Here is a 20,356-nt window from a genome sequence, read left to right as displayed (position 1 = left end):
AGTCAATAAGACAATAATAAGTCAATTAAACCCTGATTATGTGCCTATCACTAAGGACCAATAATATAAGAAAAGGGCAAAAACATGATCCTGATAAATAAATATGCACACCCAAGACATTATACAGTATAAATGGAAGGTAATCTTAGAGAGAAGGCACTAGGTATAGTGGTGATGATAGGAAAGGTTTCTTAACAGAAAGTAGGATTGGAAGTAAGATTCAAAGGAAGCTGGGGAAGCCAGGAGGCAGAGGGGGAGGAGGGAGAACATTCTAGGCTTGGGGGATGGCCAGTAAAAAAGGTTGAGATGGAATCTTGAGATGGAATATTGTGTTCCAGGAACAGCCTGATAGCCAGTAATGATGGATTGTGGAGTGTGTGAAGGGGTGTAGAGTCGGACAGGACTGGAAGGTAAGAAGGGTCCCAACTTGGGAAGGGTTTTAAGGAAAAAGGGATTTTTTATTTGATCTTGTAGGTCATGGGGAACTTATTGAATAGGGATATGACACAGTCAGGCCTGTTCTTTAGGAAAATTGCTGAGTGAAGGATGGATTGGAGTGGGGAGAAACTTGAGGCAGAGATGATGATGGTTGTATGAGGGGAGAGGGAAAGACATAGACAAGAGATGTAATGAAGACAGAAACAACGACAACCGTATTTTGGATAGCCGGGGTATGAATGATGGGTCCTTCAAGGATGACCAAAACACCTAAGTTTTAACTTGAGTATCTGGGAGAATGAAAGTGCCCTCCATGGTGATGATAAGGAAGTTTGGAAGAGGGAAGGGTCTTCAGGTGGAAAGGGCAGGAAAGATAATGTAAAGGGAGATCATAGAAGGCAGATTAATAGATTTGGGGATCTTTTGTTTAAAAACCAGAGATGAAAGACTGAGAGCTGATGAGATAACCAATCAAGAATATGGAGGGAGAAGAAAAGAAGGCTCAAAAGACAGATCCTGGGGGAGACGCTCATGGTAAATGAATATAATTTTGATGATAATCCAGCAAAGGAAACTAAGAGTAGTTAGACAAGAAGAGAACCAGGAGAGAGCAGTGTCACAAAAATCTAGAAGAGTTTCCAGAAGGAGTGTATTAGAGTTATCAAAAACTGCTGAAAGGTCAGGAAGGATGAGGATTTTTTAAAAGGCCATTGGATTCATTAGGTAAGAGATCATTGGAGGGAATTCAGTGAATAGAGAGCCAGACCTGGAGACAGGAGGTCCTGTGTTCAAAATGGTCTCAGACACTTCCTAGACACTTGACTCTCTAGACAAGCCACTTAACCCCAATTGCCTAGCCCTTACCACTCTTCATCCTTGGAAGAGATACTCAAGACAAAAAGTAAGGGCTTGGCAATTTTGGAGGCAGCAATTTCAGTGAATGATGAGGTCAGAACCCAGATTGTAGCATACCAGGAATATTGGCATCTGGAAAGTATGATTGATGTATTGATATTGTATTACCAAACACATGGTCAGGCCTCTTGATAGTCATTGTATGATTCATGATCTGTCTCTTGACTTGGCCATGCCTCCTCAGTTCCAGTAAGGTCATTAACATAGCCCAGTACTTTTGCTAGGAGCACACTCATTTGCAAAGCATGAGGGTTGGATTTACCTCCACCTTTTTGTTTTCATCATTATCAATTCAACTAATGTTAAACACCTATGCTATGTTACATATTCATTGAACACCTCCCAATCCACACCTCAATAAATGGGAGAGGGCAGCTCATTTTCTCTCTCTTGATTCCTGCATCTTCGGAGTTTCTCCTCCTATCTCTCTTTATCTCTACCTAGGAATTCTTTCTTCCATGTGTTCTCTTATTTCTCATATTTTCATTTAATTAATTTTCAAAGGAAAATATTATAGGAGCAAGTGCCGCTCCCCATATCAATTAACTTGTCTTTGAGTCTTCATTTATCACCCATTTTCCTCCAACTCCCTTCTCATTCTCAAGCTATAACCCACAAAGGAAAATTATATAACAACCACTGGCTGAATTGTTATACAGATTGAAGAGGACTTAAAGCAAGTGAGAAAAGAGGAAGCGGAGGCACCTAGAATAGAAAGTTTTCTCAAGGAAATTTAGGAGAAAAAAGGGGAATTCTTGGCAAATGAGCTAGTAGGGTTGGTAGGATCCAGTGGTAGGATCAACTTTCAAAGCTGGGAGAATATATATATATATATATATATATATATATATATATATATATATATATATGTATATATACATATATATATGTATGTATGTATGTATGTATGTATGTATGTATGTATGTATGTATGTATATAACACATTATTCTTGATGTCATTGACCAAAGCAGAATATGAAGTGACTATCCCTTCCTTATATCAGTTCTTGGTTCCTGAAATCTATGCCCCTCTTAATGTAGCTCAATGCCATATCATTTTCTTTTGCTGCCCTATCACACTGCTGACTCCTATTAAATTTGCAGTCCACTCAGTATTTTCTAGTCATACTGCCATCTAACCATATTTCTTCCATTTTCACTTGTGAAATTGATTGTTTGAATCCAAGTGTAAGACTTTGCATTTTTTAAAAATACATTTAGTTTCATTAGAAACAGACTGATGCTTATAACGATCAAGATCCTTTTGGACCCTGAATCTTGTGTGCCAGCTATCCCTCCCAGTTTTGGATCTATTGAGTTGAAATGTCCGTGGAAATCCAATTTTACAATCATTTGAAAATCTGATGAACATACATACCATTTGTGGCATTATGCAAATCACTGATAAGAGTGTTAAACAATAATAATAGCATTTCTACAGTGCTTTAAGGTTTACAAAGCACTTGTAATATATGATTTGATATTCAGAACAACTCTAGAAGTTAGATGCTATTATTATCCCCATTTTATTGTTAAGGAAACTGATCCAAAGAATGGTTAAATGACTTGCCCAAAATCATATAGCTAAATAAGTTTCTGAGGCAGGATTTTATATTATTTATTTTTAAAACCCTTACCTTCCATCTTAAAATTAATATTAAGTATGGGTTACAAGGCAGAAAAATGATAAGAGCTAGGAAGTTGGGGTTAAGTGATTTGTCCAGGGTCACATAACTAGGAAGTGTCTGAGATAACATTTGAACCCAGAACCTTCCATCTCTAGACTTAGTTTTCTATCCACTGAACCACCCACCTGTCTCTGAAGCAGGATTTTAACTCAAGTCTTCCTGACTCTAATTTCCAGCTCTCTGTCTACCTATATCACAAACCTGCCTCAGGTTTCAGACAACCCAAGGTCAAGTTCAGATCCCAGAGTAGATCTCCTGCCAAAGGGATATTGAAATATTCATGGTTTAGACTACACACCTGGCGTTCAGCCTATTCTAAATTCATATTATTTTACTATCTTCTAGCCCACATCTCTCCATCTTTTCCTGCTAGAATATAAATGAGAAACTTTATCAAATGCTCCACTAGCATTTCCCTAATCTACTGGTTCAATAATCCTGCCAGATGAGTAAATAAAGTTAGTCTAGTATGCCTTGTTCTTGAAACTATGCTAGATTCTTTGAAGGATCACTTACTTTGCTAAATGTTCACTAACCACCTCTTAAATAACCTCTTCTAGAATTTTGACTGACCATTAATTAGCAGGCTGTTTTTTACCGCTTTCTTGAAAATCAGGACAATAGTTTCCCTCCTCTGATTTTTTAGCATCTTTCCTGTTAGCCACAAACTCACAAGCAGGGATGTGCTGGAGTCAGCTCTCACCACCTTCCCAAATGATTGTTGAATTTTCAGTGTGAGCATTTACATCTTGGAAATCAGTGAACTCTACAAATCTGGGTTTGATTTATTGTTTTGTGGATTGGCCAGACTTAATAAAGTGTTGGAGATGTTAATGATACAGATTGAACTTGAAAGTGTATCCTTCGTAAATAATTCATTTGTTCTTCTAGAAAGATAATTGTTAAACATTTGCCAGCATACCACTGCTTTTCTGTTTTAATTATGGTACCTCAGCAGGCATATCTACCAACTTTTTCAGGCCCCAAGAGGGTAATTTACCTGAGCCAGGTGAACTCATTAAGAGCATCTAGGTGCTCACTTACCTGCTGTCCCAATGCACAGGTATCCCTTTCACATTGCAACTTACCCCATCCCAGTTTTGATATATCTTGAGTCGGTATAAAAAATTAAACGCAAATTTTGAGGCAGTTTGCAGGATCTGAAGATGACATTTAAAGGTCAGCAGACAACACAAAAATAGTTTGGAGTCTGATAAATGCACAAAATAGCCTATGACCAATACTTACCCCCAAATTTTACAATAAGGTACTATAAACATGCCATAAAAGAAAAAAGAAAAAATTCAGACTTCTCTGGCACAAAATGAGGGTCAGACATTTTTAGACAGGTTTTATGTATCACAAGAGGCATGGTTCCTTGCATTGTGAAAAGGATACCTGCATATTTTAGTAAAGGAGTAACAAAATCAGGATTAGGCTTCAGGAATACCAGTTTGGCAGCTATTGAGGAGATACACTGGAGAAGGGAGAGATGTGAGGCAGAAGTAAATTCGGAAGCTATAATTGTAGTCCAGGTAAGAAATGATGAGAGTATGAAGTAGAGCAGAAGCTGTATGGGAAGAGAGAAAAGAGGAAAAGCTGAACAATGTTATAGAGGTAGTAATGATAAGATTTCACAATGATTAAATAAAGCAATCAATATAAAGAAGGAAGAATAGAGGTTGACCCCAAGGTTGCAAACTTAGGTGAATGGAAGGAAAGTATTACCCTCCATGGAAATATGGAATTGTGGGTCATATAGTTAGAGCTTGAAAAGGGACCTGAGAGGCCAACAAATGCAATGACTTTTCTTACTTTACAGGTGAGGAAATTGAAACCCAGGAAAATTCAGTGACTTTCCTAGGGTCATATAACTATTAAGTATTTGAAGTGGGATTTGAACCCAGGGCTTCCTGACTCATAGTCCATTGTCTATAAAACATGTCCTCTAAGGAGGAGAGTGGATTTAGGAGGAAATATAATAAGATAAATATAGTAAGATCTTTTTTGTTTGCATTTGTTTATCTTGAGATGCCTATGAATCATCCAGGTGGAAATATGTAGTCAGCCAATTGATAATTCAAGACTGGAGCTCATGAGACATATTAGGACTGAACATAGGGATTTTTATGTCATCTGCATAGAGACTGAGTCTGTGACTGATGAGGTCACCAATGGAGAGAGAAAGATGGGCTTTCTTGGGAAGGATGCTCACAATTAGTGGGCTGCAGAAGGATGGTTGATGATCTAGCTGATGACACTGAGAAGAAGCAGCCAGAGAGGTAGGAAAGAAAACTAAGAGAGAACAATGTTGTGGAAGCCAAGGGAGGATCATCCAAAAAAATATGGTGGAGGATGGCCATCAAAAACTATGGAGAAGGCAAATAGAAAAAAAAAACACTGAGAGAAGGCCATGGGATTTAGCCCATAATTAATCATCAACAATCTTGGGAGGCAACTACACATTTATTAAGCACTTACTATGTGCCAGATACTGTGTCAAGCATTTCACAAATATATAATTTGATCCTCACAACAATCCTAGGAGGTAGGCGCTATTATTACTGGGGCAGACAAAAGTTAAGTGATTTGCCCAGGAGCATACAACCATTGAATATCAGAGGCTGGTAACAGGTCCAGGGCTATCCATTGGGCCACCTAATTGTTTCTACCTTAATAAGGCCAGAAAGCCTTTTCTTTTTTATTTATTCTTTTTAAAAAAAAAAAAAAAACCTCTTACCTTCTTTCTTAGAACAGATAAAAAATATGGTAAAGGCTAGACAATTGGGATTAAGTGATTTGCCCAGGGTCACATAGCAAGGTCATGACTGAGGTCAAATTTGAACCCAGGTCTAGATTTCTATCCACTGTGCTATCTAGCTGCTCCTATTTCTAACTTCCTTTATGAAAAAAATATTTTATTTCCCTAATTACCTTAGTATTCTTTCTCATAGATCCCTCAGAGTTCTTAAGGATCACTGCATTGCTACTAATGAAGAAGTCCGTTACATTCAATTGTACTTCAGTGTATCAGTCTCTGTGTACAATGTTCTCCTGGTTCTGCTCCTCTCACTCTGCATCAATTCCTGGAGGTCGTTCCAGTTCACATGGAATTCCTTTCAGTTCATTATTTCTTTGAGCACAATAGTATTCCATAACCAACATATACCACAATTTGTTCAGCCATTCCCCAATTGAAGGGCATCCCCTCATTTTCCAATTTTTTTGCTACCATAAAGAGAGCAGCTACGAATATTCTTGTACAGGTCTTTTTCCTTATTATCTCTTTGGAGTACAAACCCAGCAGTGCTATGGCTGGATCATAGGGCAGACAGTCTTTTAGCGCCCTTTGGGCATAGTTCCAAATTGCTCTCCAGAATGGTTGGATCAATTCACAACTCCACCAGCAATGCATTAATGTCCCGACTTTGCCATATCCACTCCAGCATTCGTTACTTTCCATTGGTGTCATGTTAGGCAATCTGCTAGGTGTGAGGTGATACCTCAGAGTTGTTCTGATTTGCATCTCTCTGATTATAAGAGATGTAGAACACTTTTTCATGTGTTTATTAATAGTTTTGATTTCTTTATCTGAAAATTGCCTATTCATGTTCCTTGCCCATTTATCAATTGGAGAATGGCTTAATTTTTTTGTACAATTGATTTAGCTCTTTATAAATTTGAGTAGTTAGACCTTTGTCAGAGGTTTTCATTATGAAGATTGTTTCCCAATTTGTTGCTTCCCTTCTCATTTTGGTTGCATTGGTTTTGTCTGTACAGAAACTTTTTAATTTAATATCATCAAAATGATTTATTTTACATTTTGTGGCTTTTTTCTAACTCTTGCTTGGTCTTAAAATTTTTCCTTTCCCAAAGGTCTGACATGTATAATCTTTTGTGTTCACCTAATTTACTTATAGTCTCTTCTTTATATTCAGGTCATTCACCTATTCTGAGTTTATCTTGGTGTAGGGTGTGAGATGTTGATCCAACCCCAATCTCTCCCATACTGCCTTCCAATTTTCCCAGAAATTCCTCTCAAATAGTAGATTTTTGTCCCCAAAGCTGGGATCTTTGGGTTTATCATAGACTGTCTTGCTGAGGTCACTTACCCCAAGTCTATTCCACTGATCCTTCTTTCTGTCTCTTAGCCAGTACCATATTGTTTTGATAACCACTGCTTTATAGTATAGTTTAAGATCTGGTACTGCAAGACCCCCTTCCTTCACATTTTTTTTTCATTATTTCCCCAGATATCCTTGATCTTTTGTTCTTCCAAATGAGCTTTGTTATGTTTGATTCTAATTCAGTAAAAAAGATTTTTTGGTAGTTCAATAGGTAAATAAGTTTGGGTTGGATGGTCTTTTTTATTATGTTAGCTCATCTTACCCATGAGCAGTTGATATTTTTCCAATTATTTAGATCTAGTTTTAGTTGTGTGGAGAGTGTTTTGTGGCTTTGTAGTGTTGTAGTTGTAGTTTTGTAGTGTTCATATAGATCCTGTGTTTGTCTCGGCAGATAGATTAAGTATTTTATATTGTCTAGAGTGATTTTATATGGAATTTCTCTTTCCAATACTTGCTGCTGAGATGTGTTGGAGATATATTTATGCTTTTCTAATACTGAACCAGCTCTGCATTACTGGAATAAATCTTACCTGGTTATATTATATCATCTTTGTGGTATATTACTATAATCTCTTCACTATTATTTTATTTAAAATTTTTGCATTGATATACATATGTGTTGATACTGAGGAAATTGACCTATAGTTTTCTTTGTTTTCAAAACCATATTATGTGTCATAAAATGAATTTGACATAAAAGAAATTCTTTGCCTTTTTTTTCAAATAGTTTATATAGTATTGGGATTCATTGTTCTTTAAATGGTAGAATTCAATTGTAAATTCATCTGGTACTGGGGATCTTTTTCTTAAGGATCTCATTTATGGCTATTCAATTTCTTTTACCTAAGAGGATTATTTAAATATTCTATTTCCTATTTTGTTAATCTAAATAGTTGGTATTTTTGTAAGAATTCATCCATTTAACTTGGAACATCAGTTTTACTGACATATAATTTAGCACAATAACTCCTAATAAATAAAAGAAATTATCTCTTTATTGAAATTTTAATCATTTAAATTTTTTTTTATCTTGGCAATTTCTTTTTCTTCTTTCTTTTTTAAATTAAATTAATCAGTGGTTTACCTATTCAAGTGATGTTTTTATAAAACCATGTCCTAGTTTTATTTATTAGTTCAATTTTCTTCTTAATTTATGTTTTATTCATCTCTCCAATTTTCAGGATTTCCATTTTAGTGTTTAGTTGAGGACATTCAAGTTGTTCTTTTTCTAACTTTTTAAATTGCATGCTCAATTCATTGATCTGCTTTCTCTGTTTTATTGATATATGAATTTGGGGACATAAATTTTCCATTAAATACAATTTTGACTGCATTACACAAATTTTGGCATGTTGTCTCATTGTTTTCATTCTCTTTAATGAAGTTATTGCTTCTATGATTTGTTCTTAGAACTATTCTTTCTTTAGGATTAGATAATTTGGCTTCCAATTCATCTTTATCCTATACTTCCATGGTTTTTATTGAATGAAATTTTTTAGCATTATGGCCTGAAAAAGTAACATTTAATATTTCTGCTTTTCTGAACTTGTTTGAGATTTTTATACCCTAATACATGGTCAGTTTTGGTAAATATGCCATGTACAGTTGAGAAAAAGGTATATTATTATTCCGATTCATTTTTCTCCAGAGTTCTATCACAGCTAACTTTTATAAAATTGTATTCATTTCCTTAACTCATTTATTTTATGGTTAGATTTCTCTATCTCTGAGATGGCAAAGTTGATGTCTTCCACCATTATATTTTACTGTTTATTTCATCTTGAAATTATTTAGTTTTTCCTTTAAGAATTTGGATTCTATGCCACTTGGTTGCATACATATATATATTTAATATTGATATTACTTCATTGTCTATGGCACCTTTTAGCAAGTTGCAGTATCCTTGTTTTTCTCCTCTAATTAGGTCTTTTTTTTTTGTATTTGCTTTGAAGTCATGATTCTTACCCTTCTTTTTAAAAATTTAATTTCTTCTTCCCCCAATTACAAAGAAAAATAGTTTCCAACATTTTTCAAAGAATATTGAGTCTCAAATTCCCTTCTTCCTTCCTTCCCTCCAACCCCCTTGAGATGGCAAGCAAAATCATAAAGATTTTATATGCACAATCATGTAAAACATTTTCCCATGTTAATCCTTTTGTTGCTTTGGTCTGGTGTCAGACTCAGCTCTCCCCACCCCAAGTAGATGGCATTTTTTTATCATGAGACCTCAGGGAATTTTTTGCATCATTATATTGCTGAAAATAGCTGTTACTCACAGTTGTTCATTGTAAAGAATTCCTGTCACTGTACACCATTCTCCTGGTTTTGCTTATTTCACTCTGCTTCAGTTCTGATTTTGTCCTGCTTATCATTTCTTATAGCACAATAGTATTCCATTACAATCGTGTACTATAACTTTCACAACCATTCTCCAACTGATGGACATCCTCTCACTTTCCAAATCTTTGTCTCCCTAAAATGAACTGCTATAAATATTTCTGTACTTATAAGTCCTTCCCTCCACCCACCTTGTAAAAAAAATCTCTTTGTGATACAAACCTAGTAATAGTATTGCTGGGTAGGGTAGTTACTGTTTTATAGCTCTTTGGGCATTGGTGCAAATTGCTCTCCTGAATGACTGAAACAGTTCACAACTTCCCCAACAATGCGTTCCTGTCCAGCTTTCCCATATCCCCTTCCAATTTTGTCAGTTTCTGGTTTTTGTCATAATAGCCATTCTGTTAAGTGTGAGGTGATACCCCTGAGTTTAAATGTGCATTTCTCTAAATAATAGTGATTGATAGTATTTTTGCATGACAAAATTTGATTACTTTGAGAATAGCTTATACATATCCTCAAACCATTAATCAATTGGGGAATGACTCGCCTACTTATATATTCAACTCATTTCTCTAGCTATTTGAGAAATGAGGTCTTTATCAGAGAGACATAAATTTTTTTTTGCACCATTATGATTATTGTGTATTACTTCCCATCTTGTTTATTCTTATTTAGTTTCTGACCTTTACCTTCCCCAATTTGCCCTCTTTTCTGTTAACCCTACCTCTTAAGGATAAGCCTTCTCCTATCCCCTTCCCTTCCTACTTTCCTGCATGGTAAGATAGCATTCTATAGCCAATTGATTGTGTATGTTCTTCCCTCATGGAGTCAATTCTGATAAGATTAAAGCTCATATCCTCTCCTTCTTACCTCCCCTATCTCCTCACTATGAATGCTTTTCATGCATCTTTTATGTGCAATAATTACTCCATTTTGGAATTCCACGTGAACTGGAGTGATCTTAGGGAAATGATGCAGAGCAAAAGGAGCAGAACCAGGAGAACATTGTACACAGAGACTGATACACCATGGTACAATCGAATGTAATGGACTTCTCTACTAGCAGCAATGCAATGACCCAGGACAATTCTGAGGGATTTAAGAGAAAGAACGCTATCCACATTCAGAGAAATAACTATGGGAGTAGAAACACAGAAGAAACCATATGATTGATCACTTGGTTCAGTGGGGATATGATTGGGGATGTTGACTTTAAATGGTCACTCTATTACAAAAATTAATAATATGGAAATAGGTTTTGAACAATGATACATGTAAAACAACAACAATAACAAAAATAATGGAAAAAAATCCAACACTTTCTTTGTACAAACAAAACCAATGCAACAAAAATTAGAAGGGAAGCAAAAAATTGGGGGAAAAAATCTTTATAACAAAAATCTCTGACAAAGGTCTAATTAAAGGAGCTAAATTAATTGCACAAAAAATCTAGCCATTCCCCAATTGATAAATGGGTGTTGTGTAATAGAAACCCACCAACCCAATATAGACAATTTAGGCAAATAAAGTAAAAAAGCCAAATTTCTCCAAGTCAAGGTAGAAAACTAGAATTTATTGGAAGAAGGCCAAGTTCTCCAATAAAAGTGTTCTCTTGCATTGTTGGATCTCAGCAAGAGACAATGCTCAGTGGCAGAGACCTGGTTTATATACTGGAACAATAACAAAATGAATATTTCTATACAAGGTTGATGACATATCACAAGACATGACACCATATAAACCTTATTTATAAACAGTTACCCAATTACAAAGCTGATTGGTTAGTTTATCTAGGAAAGCCCATATTAGTCTAAAGGTTAAATCACAAGGCAATACCCTTATTTTGGCAGATAGTGATGACCATTATCTTAGACTCATCTGATCTGGGGTGAAGAATGGCTATTTCCAAACAGGGAAGGGTGCATGATGTTTGCACCATATCGGGACATGAGAGTCAGATGGGCAGAATCTTATGGTAAAGGGAAGTACAAACTTAGGGAGGGTTTGGAAATCCCATTAGAAGCAGTTTTTATGTATTAGTTAGAAATCCTTATAAAAATCATGAATTCTACTGATTGTATTAATATTATACTGGAATTTATACTAATCACTTTAAAATATCAATATTGATTATCTTAAATCTATCACTATTACGAAAATCCAATCAAATATAAGGGTGTAGATATCTTCCCAACATGGGCAAGGGATATGAATAGGCAGTTTTCAGATAAATAAATGAAAACTATCAATAAGAATACAAAACAGGGTTCTAAATCTCTTATAATTAGAGAAATGCAAATCAAAACAACTCTGAGGTAACTACCTCATACCTACCTATTATTACAGCAAATGAAAGTAATAAATGTTGGAGGGTATATGGTAAAATTGGGACATTAATGCATTGCTAGTAGAGTTGTAAATTGATCCACCTATTCTGGATGGCAATTTGGAACTGTGCCCAAAGGGTATTAAAAGACTGTCTGTCCTTTGATCCAGCCATACCACTACTGGGTTTGTACTCCAAAGAGATCAAAAGGAAAAAGACTTGTTCAAAAATATTTATAGCCACACTATTTGTGGTGGCAAAAAAATGGAAAATGAAGGGATGCCCTTTGAATGGGGAATGGCTGAACAAATTGTGGTATCTGATGGTGATGGAATACTATTGTGCTAAAAGCAATATTAAACTGGAGGGATTCCATGTGAACTAGAACAACCTCCAAGAATTGACACAGAGTGAAGGGAGCAGAACCAGGAGAACATTATACACAAAGATGGATACATTGTGGCACAATTGAATGTGATGAACTTCTCTACTAGCAGCAATGCAACAATCCAAGACAATTCTGAGGAACTTATGAGAAAGAATGCTATCCACATCCAGAGAAAGAACTGTGGGAGTAGAAACACAGAAGAAAAACAACTGCTTGATCACATGGATCAATGGAGATATGATTGAGGATGTAGACTTTAAATGATTACCATAATGAAAATATTAATAATATGGAAATAGGTATTGATCAACGATACATGTAAAACCCAGTGGAATTGCTTGTTGTCGATGGGAGAGGGGTTGGAAGAGGGGAGGGAATGAACATGAATCATGTAATCATGGGAAAATATTCTAAATTGACTAGTTAAATAAATAAACTTAAAAAAAAACTAAAAAAAAAAACTAAAAAAAAAACTAGAAAAAAATTACTCCATTTTATTTTTCCCTTCCCCCTCCTCCTAATGCTTTCCTCTTTCTCATACCTTAATTTAATTTTTTATAGCATTCCATCATATTCAACTCACACCCTATCTGACTATCCACATACTTCTAACTGCCCTAATAATGACAAAATTCTTTGGGATTACAAGAATCCTCTCCCTATATAGGGATATACAATTTAACCTTATTGAATGTCTTTTGATTTCTCTTTCCTGTTTGCCTCTTTATGGTTCCTTCAGTCTTGTATTTGAGAGTCAAATTTTCTATTCAGTTCTGGTCTTTTCATCAGGAATGTTTGAAAGTCCATTATTTCATTGAATACCCATTTTTTTTTCTACTGAAGGATTATGCTCAGTTTTCTTGGGCAAGTGATTATTGATTGAAGTCCTAGCTCCTTTGCCCTCTAGAATATAATATTCCAGACCCTCTGATCCTTAATGTAGAAGCTGCTAAGTCTTGTGTTATCCTAACTATGGCTCCATGACTTTTTAATTGTTTCTTTTTGGCTATTTGCAATATTTTCTCCATGATGTAGGAGTTTGAGAACTTGGCTCTAATATTCCTGGGAGTTATCCTTTTGGGATCCCAGGAAGTGATTGGTGAATTCTTTCAGTTTTTCTTTTATCTTCTGGTTCTAGAATATCAGGGCAGTTTTCCTTGATGGTTTCTTGAAAGACGATGTCTAAGCTCTTTTTTTGATCACAGATTTCAGGTAAACCAATAATTCTTGAATTATCTCTCCTGGATTTATTTTCCATGTCAATTGTTTTTCCTATGAGACATTTCACATTTTCTTCTTTTTTTTTCATTCTTTTAACTTTAATTTTTTTTCTTGATGTTTTATAGAGTCATTAGCTTTTACTTGCCCAATTCTAATTTTTAAGACATGATTTTCTTAAGTGAGATTTTGTACCTCCTTTTCCATTTGGCCAATTCTACTTAGTTTTTTGGTTTGTTTGTTAGTTTTGTTTTGTTTTTTAGTCTTAACTTTTTTATTTAATTAATTAATTTAGAATATTTTTTTTAAACCCTTACCTTCCGTCTTGGAGTCAATACTGTGTATTGGCTCCAACGCAGAAGAGTGGTAAGGGCTAGGCAATGGGGGTTAAGTGACTTGCCCAGGGTCACACAGCTGGGAAGTGTCTGAGGCCAGATTTGAACCTAGTACCTCCCATCTCTAGGCTTGGCTCTCAATCCACTGAGCTACCCAGCTGCCCCATAGAATATTTTTTCTATGTTACGTGATTCATGTTCTTTCCTTCCCTTCTTCCTACCCCCCTCCCATAGCCAGTGAGAAATTCCACTGGGTTTTACATGTGTCCTTGATCAAGACCCATTTCCATATTATTGATATTTGCACTAGGGTGATCATTTAGAGTCAACATCCCCAATCATATCCCTATCAAACCATGTGATCAAGCAGTTGTTTTTCTTCTGTGTTTCTACTCCCACAGTTCTTTCTCTGAATGTGGATAGCATTCTTTCTCTTATGTCTCTCTGAATTGTCCTGGATGATTGCATTGCTGCTAGTTGAGAAGTCCACTACATTCGATTATGCCACCGTGTATCTATCTCTGTGTATAATGTTCTCCTGGTTCTGTTCCTTTTACTCTGCATCAATTCCTGGAGGTCATTCTACTTCACATGGAATTCCTCCAGTTTATCATTCCTTTTAGCACAACAGTATTCCATCACCAACAGATACCACAATTTATTTAGTCATTCCCCACTTGAAGGGCATCCCCTCATTATACACTTTTTGCCACCACAAATAGCATGACTATAAATATTTTTGTACAAATATTTTTCCTCATGATCTCTTTGGAGTATAAACCCAGTAGTGGTATGGCTGGAAAAGGGCAGGCAGTCTTTTTGTGGCCTTTGGGCATAGTTCCAAATTATTGAACCATTATTTCAGAGTTGTTTGGAGAGGAATATTGAGAAAGCTTGGTTGTAGGCTTTCTCTAGTCTGCCATCTTGGCTCTATCTCCCAGAAGTTTTCCAGTTTTATACTTCAGGAAATTTACTTGGATAGCTGATTAGAGAATGGATTATAAAAGGGAGAGGTCTGGAGCAGAGAGACTAATTAGGAAGCTTATTACTATAGTTTAGCCAAGATGCGATGGGGGCCTGGACTAGAGTTGTGTTAGAGTTGTGTTTGTGTGAGTGGAGAGAATGGGACTGAAACAAGATATGTTGTAAAGTAGAAATCAAAATATTTGGCAATGATCTGGAGATCTGGAGTAAGAAGATGGAGTCAAAGATGACACTGAAGTTGCAAGTCTAGGACAATGGTCTGTCCGTAGACAGAAACAGGGAAAAAGAAAGATGGGGGGAAAACATTATGGTTCTATTTTGAATATGCTGAATTTGTGATATCTACAGCAATCCAGTTTGAAACATCTAAAAGGCAATTCGTGATATGACTACTATTTAGGAGAGATATGAACCCAAATGTAATCTGGCCTTGGCAGGTAAAAAGGTTATCCCTTCATCAGAGACCTAGAGCCAAGGAGAAGAAAGCAGGGGGTGAAGAAGACTTTTGAGACACAGAGGAGGGGAGAAGTAGGAGTTTATTTTTTAAAAACTTCTCCCTTATGTCTTAGAATCATTATTAAATTTTAGTTCCAAGGCAGAAGATTGGTAAAATCTAGGCAATTGGAGTCAAGTGACTTGCCCAGGGTCATACAACTAGGAAGTATCTGAGGCTAGATTCAAACCTAGGACCTCCTGTCTCTAGGCCTGGCTCTCTATCCACTGAGCCTTCCTTCTATATCCCCTCTAGTTCTTTTTCTATTTAGACATTACAATAACTGCCTCTAATGATCTATCTTATAATTTTCCTGAGGAATCAAGGTAAAATTCATCGACTGATTGATTACAGACTATATTCTTCTTCTTCCTCTATCTGTCTCTGTCTCTCTTTCTCTGTCTTCCTCTCTCCCTCTCTCCCCCTTCATCTGAAAAAAAAAAAAAAACAGGACAGAATCTGTGGTTAGTCTCTCATCCTCTATGGTTTTTCAAATATCATTGATGATGGAGCAGCATTCATGTTTTACTAGGATTTACTAAGTAAAGTGATTAATTTCCTCCAAAGGCAAAATTAAAGAGGCTCTCTCTTAGTCCATCCTCATTTGCTTTGGGCATCTGCCAAGAGCCAGCTCAGCAGTAACAGGGTTCCAACAGGCAGCAAGGAAAATTACACAAACACAACTGGGGGTCAGGAGGAACCCTGGATCTGATGGCTGTCAGAGGTGAGTTTTATTGGGAATAGCTACTATTTTATAGAGAGAGCAAAACAAGCTGGGGTCTTTGAGTCTACACAATGTTTTCTATAGGATCATAAATCAACATGTAACAGCCTTAGATTCCCAAGGAAAGGCATATATCAGTGATATTGTTATAACATCTAGTGCATGGGTTTGAGAAGGATAAGGGAACCAAAGACCTTGGGATGAAAAGGTGAGTTATGTGACAAGCTTCAGCTGTGTTATGACCTTCAGCCTTGCTGAGGGTCCCAGGCTTTGCCTTCCATAGGCATCAACTCCCCACTTATCATTTTGATCTTTTCTTTTCCAAAACAAAGGTCTTTCTCCCTGATAGAGAAAAGAGAAGCAAAATAAGGATTGAATTGAACAACTCTACCCTCCCTCTTCATTAACAGTTATCTTCATTCCATTCATCTCAGTCAATGACCGTATCCCTTCTTTGACCCTACTCTTCCCCCTTCTCATAAAACTTTATAAAAATAAATCTCCTAATTGTCAGTTTTTCTCTCCAATCTGAGTCTATTCTAAATTGTCACATTCCTTACTCTATTCTTAGAGGATTGTGCCATGCACTTTATAGTCATTCTTCATCAGCTGCCACAGGTTCTATCTTTTGGAATTTTTTTAATCTAAGTTTATTAATGACTTCACTTTGAATCCAACTTACTCTCCTCAGATAACTCCTGTCATCCTTTTGAAGGGTGATGATAATAGATTTACCATCATCTATATTCTCTATCTGTCTAGTTTTTTTGGTTTGTAGTATACTCTGCTGGAAGAAAAAAAAAACATTTGTTTCACCCTCCTGCCATCATGACTTTCTTCCTGTGCCTTTCCTTCTATCTCTATGTCCCATTTTCTCTCTATAGTGGGGTCTTCCTAGAAGTTCCATTTTGAGGAAGGATTCAGGACAACCATCCTTCATTTTCCTAATTCCACCACCATTATTCAGTTGTCTTCTGTCTCTTTCCCTGCATTCCCTTCTTTCATTGATGGATTCTTCTAAGAACCTCCATTAAAAACAAAAAAACCCTTACCTTCCATCTTGGAGTCAATACTGTGCATTGGTTCCAAGGCAGAAGAGAAGTAAGGGCTAGGCAATGGGAGTTAAATGACTTGCTCAGGTTTCACAACTACAAAGTGTCTGAGGCCATATTTGAACCCAATACCTCCAATCTCTAGACCTGGCTCTCAATTCACTGAGCCATCCAACTGCTCCCTAGAAACTCCATTTTTTGAGGTAAGGCCCAGGACATCTGCCCTTTCTTCTCTGGATTTAACCAACACGTTGCTCTATAGCTATTTCTTACTCTCCCCAACTTTTCAGTTCTGTTTTTATGTGCTATCTTCTCCCATTGTACTTACACATATATAAATATTATTCTTTTAGATAGTGTAAACTCCTTGAAGTCAGGGACTGTTTTCCTTTTTGCTTGTATTTGTATTTCCAGAGATTAACACGATATCTGGCACACAGTAGGTGCTTAATAAATACTTATCCATTTGACTTGGCTGTCCTATCCCCCATTCCTGGATATTCTCACATGAATATACCTTAATGCCTCAAATTTGTAAAATGCCTTGAGGTTTGTGAAGTACTTCACATATGTTATCTCATTTGGTCCTCTCTATAGTCCTGGGAGGTAGGTGGTATTGTTATCTTTATTTTACTAATGAGGTAAATGAAGCTGAGGGATGTTAAATGATTTTCCCAAGGGCCACACATCTAGTGGATATTTGAAATAGCTTTTGAACCCAATGCTTCCTGATTTTCAGTCTTTTACAGTAGTCACCACACTAGTCAGCTACCTTTGTTATGTATAGTGTTCTCTCCCCTACCCCACCCCACTTACCTAATTTTGTTTCTTTTGAACAAAGTATCCTCATCCAGGGCCAAAGTCTTGTCTTGTAGGATATGGGAGATCTCTATATCCTCCTTGTAGATATATATGAGATCCAATACTGCATCTTGTTTCTCCAGTGTGTTGCCTAAACAGTAGGCGTTTTTTATAGGTATTTTGAGGGCATTGGGTTTTGCTGCCAGCTCTCTTTGGATTCCTGCATGTTTCTATTATGTCACTGGTGTGATTTTAGAAGGTTGATGTGCTGCGGCCCACACAACATAAAAAGATCTGTGTTCTTAACCTGTGAGGGAAGCCCATGGACACAAAATATGGAAAAGAGAGAGCAAAAGGAAAGAAAAGGTGCAGAAAGACACACACAAGCCTCTCTGATTTGGGGCTTCTCCACTTTAGCTTTTATTTGCAATTTGACCCATTATCTCACTAACACAGCTGATAAGCATCACAATGGTTCATTCAAAATTACAAGTTCAATTTTCTCAAAGATAAATCAACATTTTTGCTACATTTCTAAATCTGATGATCCTAGCAATGTGTCACAGTAGACATAGGTGTTTCCTGGAAATTATGACATTGTAGGGACTGCTCACTGAGCTTCCTCTAAATGTATCTTATCTATAGTGTATTTTTCCTCCTGTGAGGGATGTGTTTTGTATTGATAACACAAACTGCTTGCAATGTTAATTTTGGGAACTATGAGAATGTGCCTTTTTTGAGAGAGCTAAATTAAGCTTGTTTCCTGCTTCCTTTAAACCCCAAATCATTTCTTTTATTGAAAGTTTTAAAACTTATCAATCCTGTGAATTCCAATATGATCACAAGAAGAAAATTGCCTTTGCAATTATATCCTACTTTAACTGTCCCTTGACTATTGCCATCAGGATCAGTGTTGACCATATTTATTATCACAATATTCATCATTTGATCTCTTCATTGATGCATCACAAAGCAAGGATTTTCACAAGGACATCTAAGTGTTTATTGAAAATGTGTGACGTAGAAGTTTAAGGGGATCTTGAAATACTACCTTCTTTAACCACTATTCAAAAAGACAGAGAAAAACCATACTTAAAATGGTATATATTTATTTATTTTTATTTTTTTTCCATTTGAATAAGTTTATTTAGTCAATTTAGAACATTATTCCTTGATTACAATAATCACATTATTTCCCTCCTTCCCCTCCACCCACTCTTCCCAAACGCATATTGGGTATCATTGGGTATTACATGTGTCCTTGATCAGAACCCATTTTCATGTTGTTGTTTGCACTAGGATGTTCATTTAGAGTCTACATCCCCAACCATATCCCTTCGACCCATGTATTCAAGCAGTTGTTTTTCTTTGGTATTTTTACTCCCGCAGTGTTTCCTCTGGATGTGGATAGTGGTTTCTCTCCTAGGTTCTTCTGAGTTGTTCAGGGTCATTGCATTGCCACTAATGGAGAAGTCCGTTATATTTGATTGTGCCACAGTGTATCTGAGACTCATCCTGGAAGCTCTCTTTGCAGATGACTGTGCTCTCATGGCCCACCAAGAAAATCATCTTCAAACCATTTTGGACAGGTTCTCTACAGCAACAAAAATGTTTGGCCTGACTATCAACCTCAGCAAAACAGAGGTGCTGTTCCAACCTGCACCAGGGAGGCCAACGAACCAGCCGTGCATTACAATTGATGGCACGCAGCGTCTTGCCACTGCGCGTGAATGCCGACACCAGGCCACAACCGCACCTCCCATAACAACTGGCATCCCAGGCCCCATGTGCCACAAACTCTGCACCTCAGTCTTTGGACTCCAAAGCCATATGAGGGTACATCAATAGATGATAATGCACAAAGACAATTGTCATTCTCGTTCACCAAGAGACTACCACTAATGGAGAAGTCCATTACATTTGATTGTGCCACAGTGTATCTGTCTCTGTGTACAATGTTCTTCTGGTTCTGTTCCTTTTACTCTGCATCAATTCCTGGAGGTTGTTCCAGTTCACATGGAATTCCTCCACTTTATTATTCCTTTGAGCACAATAGTATTCCATCACCAACATATACCACAATTTGTTCAGCCATTCCCCAATCGAAGGGCATCCCCTCATTTTCCAATTTTTTTGCTACCACAAAGAGCGCAGCTACAAATATTTTTGTACATTTCTTTTTACTTATTATCTTTTTGGGGTACAAACCCAGCAGTGCTATGGATGGATCAAAGGGAAGACAGTCTTTTATTGCCCTTTGGGCATAGTTCCAAATTGCCCTCCAGAATGGTTGGATCAGATCACAACTCCACCAGCAATGCATTAATATCCCAACTTTGCCACATCCCCTCCAGCATTCATTACTTGCCTTTGCTGTCATGTTAGCCAATCTACTAGGTGTGAGGTGATACCTCAGAGTTGTTTTGATTTGCATCTCTCTGATTATAAGAGATTTAGAACACTTTTTCATGTGCTTATTAATAGTTTTGATTTCTTTAACTGAAAATTGCCTATTCATGTCCCTTG

General features: G+C 36.6%; 1 protein-coding gene across 5 annotated transcripts in view; it reads left to right on the top strand.

Annotated features, from left to right (window-relative positions):
- Positions 1–269: 269 nt before the first annotated feature.
- The window catches only part of VWA5B1 (von Willebrand factor A domain containing 5B1), a 168,365-nt gene continuing 148,278 nt past the window's right edge, over positions 270–20,356 (top strand). For all 5 annotated transcript variants that reach the window (XM_016422071.2, XM_007491251.3, XM_056795674.1 and 2 more), the window contains exons 1-2: positions 270–410; positions 877–972. The gene's annotated coding sequence lies outside the window, so the exon portion shown is untranslated. The remainder of the gene's footprint in view (positions 411–876; positions 973–20,356) is intronic.

The sequence above is a fragment of the Monodelphis domestica genome, chromosome 4 (assembly GCF_027887165.1).
Source record: "Monodelphis domestica isolate mMonDom1 chromosome 4, mMonDom1.pri, whole genome shotgun sequence".
Classification (NCBI taxonomy): Eukaryota; Metazoa; Chordata; class Mammalia; order Didelphimorphia; family Didelphidae; genus Monodelphis; species Monodelphis domestica.
This window is presented reverse-complemented; position numbering and strand designations above follow the sequence as displayed.